General features: G+C 41.0%; 1 long non-coding RNA gene across 1 annotated transcript; it reads left to right on the top strand.

The window, feature by feature from the left end:
- Positions 1-6,750: 6,750 nt before the first annotated feature.
- Positions 6,751-7,718, top strand: LOC124669999. Its single transcript, XR_006992365.1, has 3 exons — positions 6,751-6,872; positions 7,427-7,479; positions 7,599-7,718. It is a non-coding gene; the product is annotated as an uncharacterized LOC124669999 (long non-coding RNA).
- Positions 7,719-9,190: the final 1,472 nt, after the last annotated feature.

The raw sequence follows: 9,190 nt of genomic DNA, 5'->3' as shown, positions 1-9,190 counted from the left end.
AGGTGCCGGAGAAGAGCATGCCGCAGCCCCGCATCCTGTTCGACGAAATGGCGCCGCCTACCCCGACGATGGACGACCCGGTACGTGAGCTCTGTCAATGTGTGCGAGTGCCGTGTATCATGCGTCTGATGTCCGGCCGTTCGTAGGACTATTGGAAGGACCGCCATGATTCAGACATCCAGGAAATTATCTTCGGTGGCGGCTTCGTTCGCGATGATCGGGCCGGGATGCAAGATGACTGGGCAGCAACGCAAGATGCAGACGACATCGAAACCGCGTGGCTGTTCGCCACCCAGCAGACGCAGCCAACAGCCGTGTCCGTCGATGACTTCGACGACACGCCAACACAACCTGACATTGCTACGAAGAAGAAGGGGGAGAGCCGCAGGACACAAGGCTTCGTCGACGACGAGGATAAGTGTTTGTGTGAAGCGTGGCTAGCAACGACCCATGATTGTATTAATGGCGCGCAGCAAAAGGGCAAGGTCTATTAGGCCAAGGTCTTGCAGCAGTACAACGAGACCAGGATGCACCCGTCCTACCATATCACAAGCACTCAGACGGAAGAGTCCCTCCGGAAAAGATGTAACTACATCAAACAAGAGACAAGCAAGTTTTGCTCGGCGGTCGAACATGCTATTAACAACCCCGTAAGCGGCGCTGGCGTCATGACAGTGGTAAACACGATACAACCAATATCATTCTACACTATTTGCATCATTGTATGTACATCATTGGCGGCTATGATTGCAGGTATCCCGTGCCTTGGAGAAGTTCAGGGCGACGCATAAGAAGGGCTACCATATGGTCCATTGCTGGGAGGTGCTCAAGAACAACAACAAGTGGATGACAAGCTTTGCGGTCTACAACGAAGCTGTGAGGAATGGGACAGCGATCAACCTCGATGGCGAAGACGATGATCAAGGCCGTCCAGTCCTTCCACCTCGTCCACGAGGCCATAAGGCTACCAAGGCCAATCTTGTTCGGGAGGCGCAGGCCATTGCGTTCACCCAGAGCATGGAGAAGATAATGGCCGACAACCGTGCCGCCATGGCTGCTAGGGACGAGAAGAGGCGTCTGGAAAAAGAGGCCGCAGCTGCCACATACCAGAACCTCGCGAGGATGTCCTCGATGTCCAAAGGCTAGACATCGAGGCCAAAAAGGCAGACGCCGAGGCCAAATTGCGTGCAGAAGACACAAAGATCATGCTTGCCGACTTGAGAGGCGTCGACGACGACACCAGGGCATGGTTCATGAAGAGGCGCGCCAAGATACGCGCGCGAGACGCCTGATCGCCGGCGCCATGCACCCAGCACCTTGGCCTCCTTTTGGCCTTTTTGGCCTCGACGTTCATCCTTTGGACCTCAATGACCTCTTTGGTGAGGTTGAGGTAGATGGCAGTTGCGGCCACTTTTTTCAGACGCCTCTTCTCGTCCCTTTTGGCCATGGCGGCTAGATTCTCGGCCATCAACTTCTCCAAGTTCTGGGTGAACGCAAGGGCAGCTGCCTCTCGGGCTAGATCGACCTTGGTAGCCTTATGGCCCTGATACGTCTCAAACTTATCTATAATTTTTGATGCTCCATGCTTGTTTTACACTAATTTCACTATGTTTTACTTCCACTTCGTTGCACTTTTATACATTTTCCGACACTAACCTATTGACAAGATGCCACAGTGTCAGTTCCCTGTTTTCTGCTGTTTTTGGTTTCATTTAAGTTGTACAGGAAATATTCTCGGAATTGGACGAAACAAAAGCCGAAGTCAATATTTTACCGTAACGAAGCCAGAGTCTGAAGGAGAGGCGAAGAGGGGCAGCAGGGCGGCCAGACCAGGCATAGGGCCGCGCCTAGGGGTGGTCTGGACCCCCTGGCCTCCACCGACCTCGTCTTTCCGCCTATTTATTCACGATCTCGGGAAAACCCTGAATACCCGAGACCCCATCCACGAAAAGTTCCGTCACGGCCGCCATTGCAGAATCCATCTCGGGAGGGTTCTGAAGCTCTTCCCGGCACGCTGCCGGATGGGGAGATCATCACCGGAGGCTTCTACATCATCATGTCCACCTCCGAAGTGATGCGCGAGTAGTTCATCCCTGGACTATGGGTCCATAGAATTAGCTAGATGGTTGTCTTCTCCAATTTGTGCCTCATGTTTAGATCTTGTGAGCTGCCTATCATGATCAAGATCATCCTTATGTAATGCTACATGTTGTGTTTGCTGGGATCCGATGAATATTGAATACTATGTTGAGATTGGTTATATTCATGTCATATGTTATTTGTGATCTTGCATGCTCTCCGTTGCTAGTAGATGCTTTGGCCAACTAGATGCTTGTGACTCCAAGAGGGAGTATTTATGCTTGATAGTGGGTTCATGCCTCTTGTTTTCTGGAAGAGTGACAATAACTTCTAAGATTGTAGATGTGTTATTGCTACTAGGGAGAAAACAACAATGTTTTATCCAAGGGTAATTCTATTCTTTACTTTACACACATACTTAATGGGATTATCTGTTGCTTGCAACTTAATACTGAAAGGGGTGCGGATGCTAACCGGAAGGTGTACTATTAGTCATAGACGCACTTAAATTACGTTCTATATATTATGTTGTAATGTCCAAACGAATCTCATAGTAGTCATCTTGTCATGGATGATCATTATTCTATCGATTACCCAGCTGTAATTTGTTCACCCAACATTATATTTATCTTTATGGAGAGACACCACTAGTGAACTGTGGACCCCGGTACATTCTTTTACATTGGTACAATCATCCTGTTATGTTTACTTACTGCAAGCACTATTCTCTTTTCATTCACTGCAAACATCTCTTTCCACACCACACGGTTAACTCTTTGATTCAGCAAAACCAGTGAGACTGACAACCCCACTGTAAGTTGGGGCAAAGTATTGCAATTGTGTTGTGTGCATGTTCCACGTTGTTGCTGACGCCGGTAGTGCGCGCTGTCAATAGTCAGCCAACAACACCTTCAGAAGTCACGTTTTTCTCCTACTGGTCAATTAAACCTTGGTTTCTTACTAAGGTAAAACTTACTGTTGTGTTCATCATACCTTCCTCTTGGGGTTTTCCAACTGCTTGTATTGAGCATCATCAAGGATTTTTTGGTTTCTTACTAAGGTAAAACTTACTGTTGTGTTCATCATACCTTCCTCTTGGGGTTTTCCAACTGCTTGTATTGAGCATCATCAAGGATTTTTTCTGGCGCCTTTACCAGGGAGAAGAGGATTTCTGCAAGTGGAGTCTCTCATCTCCAATCTCTTTATTTTATTTTTTTAGAACACAATACAACGCAGTCGCTCACAAAAACGCACGTACAAACACCCCTATGAACGCACGCACACCATACCCATATGAGCACCTCCGAGGAACTGATTCGACATATCTTGAGGTTGACGAAGTAACCACTGGCGCCTCGCTGTTGACAGGCACGTCACCTACCACTGAAAGCATAACACCGGTTAAATTCTGGAATAAATCCAGGTAAATGCAAACACCCATGCCAAGTCTAGGACTTGAACCTGGGTGGGCTGGTTCCACCACAAGGGACCTAACCACAAGAGCCAAGCTCTGTTTGCCTCTTTATTTTGTTATTGTTTTGCTTAGTTTACTTTATTTTATCTTGTTTGCTTCTTCATATCAAAAACACAAAAATATTAGTTGCTACTTTACCTTTTATTTCTGTTGTTCTATTTTTATCTTGCTAAAATGAGTACTTCTGAAAACTCCAAGTTGTGTGACTTTACTAGTACAAATAACAATGATTTTATATGCACACCTATTGCTCCACATGCTACTGAAGCAGCTTTCTATGAAATTAAACCTGCCCTGCTAAATCTTGTTACAAAATAGTAATTTTTTGGTGTTAGTACTGATGATGTTGCTGCTCACCTTAATAATTTTGTTGAAATTTGTGACATGCAAAATATAAGGATGTAGATGGTGACATTATAAAACTGAAATTGTTTCCTTTCTCTTTGAGAGGAAGAGCTAAAGATTGGTTGTTGTCTTTTCCTAGAAAAATAGTATTAATTCTTGGTTTAAATACAAATATTCTTTTATTGGAAAATATTATCCTCCTCCTAAGATTATATCCTTGCGTAGTGACATAATAAAATTTAGACAATTTGATAATAAACATGTTGCTCAAGCATGAGAGTGAATAAAATCTTTGGTAAAGAATTGCCCCACTCATGGACTAACTACTTGGATGATCATCCAAACTTTTTAAGCATGGTCGAATTTTTCTTCAAGAAATCTTCTTGATTCAGTTGCTGGAGGTACCTTTATGTCCATTACTTTGGGGGCTGCAGCAAAGCTTTTTGATGATATGATGATGGATTATTCCGAATGGCACACCGAGAGGGCTCCACAAAGTAAGAAGGTAAATTCTGTTGAAGAAACCTCCTCCTTAAGTGATAAGATTGATACCTCCTCCTTTAGCTTCTTTGGTTGCTCAAGAAGAGCATGTTGATGTGAACTTCATTAAAAATAATAATTTCAACAATAATGCTTATAGGAATAATTTTGGTAGCAACAATTATAGGACACATCCTTCTAATAATGGTAATGCTTATGGCAACTCTTACGGTAATTCTTATAGCAACAATAGAAGTGCACCCTCTGATCTTGAAGTCATGCTTAAGGATTTATTAGTAAACAAACTACTTTCAATAAATCTGTTGAGTAAAAGTTTGACTAAATTGATGTTCTTGCTTCTAAAGTTGATAGCCTTTCTCATGATGTTCAATTTCTTAAATTAAAAGATATGCCCCCTGATGTTAAAGAAAGCAAAACTTTAAAGGCCATTCAAGTTAGAATTAATGAAAATGTTAGGATGTTGGCGGAATTGCATGCTAGGTGGGAAAGAGAGGATGAAATTGCTAGAAATAATAGCTTGACTAAAGTTTGCACCATTACTACCACTAGTAATACTGAAACTTTAATGCTAGCAAGCCTCCTACTATTAATGGTAAAATAATTGGCGTAGGAAAATTTCAAACTCCTTCTACAAAATTACCTAGAACCGCTGAAACTGTTCCCGATAAGAGTGCTGAAACTTTTCATAATATGGAAAACAATAGTCCTTTTACCTTTGATGATAATGACTTTCATTTTGATGATTGCAATATCTCTGAAATAATAAAGTTTTTACAAAAGCTTGCTAGAAATCCTAATGCTAGTGCTATAAATATGGCTTTTACGAAGCATATTACAAATGCTCTCATGCAAATTAGAGTAGAAAAGTTAAAACATGAAGTTTCTATTCCTAGAAAGTTAGTAGATGATTGGGAGCCCATCATTAAGATGAGAGTAGATGATTTTGATTGCAATGCTTTATGTGATCTTGGTGCAAATATTTATGTTATGCCTAGAAAAATCTATGATATGCTTGACTTACCACCGTTGGAACAATGTTATTTGGATGGTCATCATACTGATATTGCTAAAAAGAAACCTTTGGGGAGAGTTAATAATGTTCTTATTATGGTTAATAATAACTTCGTCCCCGTTGATTTTGTTGTCTTGGATGTTGAATGCAATACTTCTTGTCCTATTGTTTTGGAAAGTTTTTTCTTAGAACTGTTTGTGCTATTATTGATATGAGAGATGGAATTATTAGATATCAATTTCCACTCAACAAAGGTATGGAACACTTCCCTAGAAAAATAAAGAAGTCACCTTTTGATTCTATTGTTATGACAAGTTATGATGTTTATGCTTCTTATTTTGATAATACTTGATGCAAACACTTTCTGGGCCTAGCCGAAATGCGTTAAAGAAAATCATTTATAGGAGGCAATCCATGTTTATTTTCTGTAATTTTTCTGTTGTTGATTCTTGGAAGTTGTTGCCTCTGTAACAATCTCTTCTTATCATTTTTATTTCGTTTTTATGCCAAGAGTAGCCTCTAATAGGAAGAAAGTAAGATTTGGAAAAGTTGTTGTCCAAAAATAGATTCTGTGTTGTTACAGTAAACATTCGTACTCCCAGCCAGTACGTAATTTTAAGCAGCCAATTTTTGAGAATATGCTCTGGGTTATTATCTAACTTTTATTAGTTTTGCACTTTTCGATCTGAGCTAACAGAGGTTTTTCGAAAAAATCGATCTTTACCTGCTGTTCTGTTTTGATAGATTTCTACCACTATTTGCATTTGCCTCTTATTTTCTTTTTTAAAATTTTTTTTTGAGAGAAAGAGCATTTTGACGAAGTTGCTACACTAGCTAATATTTTGATGGATGTTTGATATATTTTAGAACTGGACCCAAATGAATTTGTTATTTTAATTAAAGAATTGTGTAAATTTTTTGTATGAAGGTAGTCTAAAGGTATAATTGATGCCCCTCATAGGGGGTCTCACAACGATTAGCACTTCTGGACCATCGGATCTTGCCAATAGCTCTCACACAGTGGATCTCGTCCATCCAATTGCTTTGACTGCGTGGTATAAAAGGAGCAGCCACAGGTGAAAACCCTAGCCGCCAGAGGCTAATCGCTGCGCCCGCGTTGGCTCCTCCCCAATCCCCTTGGTTCACTCCTCCTCCAATCCCCTCCATCTCCACCTCGTCCTCCAACCTCTCTCCTCCTCCCACCTTCTCTGGACATTCTTGTGCCACACAAAGAGAGCAGCAGGGGATGGCCGGCGGGAGAAGTGCAGCCCTGCGCGCATCGCGTTGCCGGACGAGTAGGTGGTGGCCGGCGGGAGCAGCGCAGCCGCCGCCATGCGTCGTGCTGCGTTGGGAGGAGCTGCTGCATCTTGGCAAGAAGAGGAGCAAGAGGAGGAGAAGGAAGAATGAAGGATAGAATATCAACACCTTCCCTGTCCGATTCCTCTTGATCCAGCTCCAAGGGTGAGTTTTCCTATCCCCATTATCCTCCTAGGTTTTGTAAATAGTGGTCCCTAGGTGCTTATGGCAGGGGATTAGCAAGATCAAGTAGAAATTAGAGGAATCATGTTTCTATATTCCCGTTTCTGGATATACATGTTCATAGATCGTCATTTTCGACTACCCAGATGACCGAATTGGAGGAAACTTGTTTGGAGTGATTTTTAGATCTCGTTCCTGCGATCGTTTCGAGTGGTCATTCACTCGGTTTGGTTCAATGGTTTAGCTGCAGAGATGAAAACAAGTTTATAACTTGCAATCTTGAGCTCAGATATGTTATGATGCGTATTGGCTCAGTTATCTGTGTGCTTTTCTGCATCTTTGAAGTTTTATTTATAGCATGAAGGTGTTTCTGTTGTAGTTGGTTGGCGATTTTATGTAAACAGTTGCATGCATTTTTATCCACTTCTCTTCATTCTCTTGGGAATGCCCACTTTTTCTTGTTTAATTTGGTGCTCTTTTTGTTATGCACAGGTTGCTGCTGAATTGCTTCAGAATCAACTGCTGAACTGCTTCAGAATCAATTACATACGTATGCTTCCACATGATTAATGATGTGCCCACAGGAGAGGTGTTAATTTTTTAAACAATCTTATTTCTATCTACAGATTACTAAGTTCACCGTGCAATATAAATATTTTGTATCTAAACTGAGTTACAACCTGTTTTCCTTCTTGATGACAGGCTCAGAAAGTTGATGGTGGAAGGGTTGCTTGAATCAGATGCTAGATAGTTGCAGTCTTCTAAGGAAAACGGTTCCTACAATAAAATGAAATTCTTGAGCGATAGGTATATATTGTTTCTTAAGACTGGATTTTGTAGTTGTTTTGTCCATGAAGAATTATATATAGAACTTGCCTAAAATTTGCACTGTTTGCATTTTTCCAATATTAAGTAGCTACTCATGTACAATTCCATCGCTCATCTAAGAAGAAAAAGATCTAAACCTTCTATTTGTTAGGACTGATTTGAAAACTCGGATAAGATGTCTACCTTACAATATATATATACAAAGGAAAATTTATGCTACAAGGAAACTCTAATTATCCCGCAACATCTTAGTATACTTTTGTCGAGATTTGATTTCTATCTGCGATTTATTGGGTAAGAATCGATAAGAGTTGTCTGGTATGCATAACTGAATACGTCCTAGCCCATCCAATGAAGTTTTCTTATTCAGAAAAAGAGGTCCTTTGGTGTTGCGTACTATTTTTGCTCCTACTTGTGATGGCTTCAGTTTGCCTTGCCTTTGTTTTGCAGATTGTAGTCGTGTTTTGCTCTTGCTGTTATTCGTTTACTGTGTGCGGGAGGTGCTGTAATATATCAAGTAGTTATCCGAGTTTCTTTTTTTTTCTTTCGCACTTCTCTATTTCTTTTAACAAATTTTTTCTATATTTTTCTCTTGCTGACATGAATTTATCAGTGAAAGGGTGCAGCTATTCCAGGATCCCCAGCTCGACGGCGAGCTTGAATAGTCGGCCTAGCACTATGCACTGGTAATATTGTTGAGAAACATTTCTTGATTAGAGATTCAATATGGTTTTTAGATCTTTGTTCCGTCGGAATACTGAGTATACATAGTGATGATTCATTGCTTGTTGTTTAAATCATACTTTATTATTCCCCTTTTGACTATTACAGCGTGTACAAGCAAGGTATGGATTGAAGCAAAAGTCCCTAAACAAGCAACAAGTGATGACAGGATCTCAATTTGCACTACAGGCTGGTCACCTTCTCCAACTTCTTCAAATGTTGTGCGCTTAAGTGAAAATGAGGTGGGAATATCTCAACAAGCCATCCTGACGTGTATTCCATTGGTATTTTGTTCTATGCATCTCCACCAAATAACTCTATTTAGTTGTGTCCAGCCGTTGTTGGTGATATCTAATATCTCTCTTCGCCATTCCGCTCTACATAATTATATACCGTGAAGCACTTAAAGAGGTTTAAATTTTATTTCTTGGGGTGTTATTCTTTCCTAAATTTAGTGTACATTTTTTACCTCCTTAAATGTTGGTCCATATCAGGAAATATGGATCCTCTGAATACAGTTGTGGTTGGTTTTTCGGGAATTCACAGACATGTTGTTTATACTTTGTCCTACATGTTATAGGATGTAGGTTGGTGTTTCATGAAACTCAGAATCAGACATTGTGATTGAAACTAATGGTGTATTAGTATCTTATTAAACTATGGTCAGTCAACCATTTTTGGGGATAGTGTTATATCATACCAATCACTTGCATTCCAATGGTTTGAGGAGATCAGAATAAGGGTCTAAA

This window comes from Lolium rigidum, chromosome 7 (assembly GCF_022539505.1).
Source record: "Lolium rigidum isolate FL_2022 chromosome 7, APGP_CSIRO_Lrig_0.1, whole genome shotgun sequence".
Classification (NCBI taxonomy): domain Eukaryota; kingdom Viridiplantae; phylum Streptophyta; class Magnoliopsida; order Poales; family Poaceae; genus Lolium; species Lolium rigidum.
Note: the sequence above shows the minus strand (reverse complement) of the source record. Positions and strands in the feature narration are given on the sequence as shown.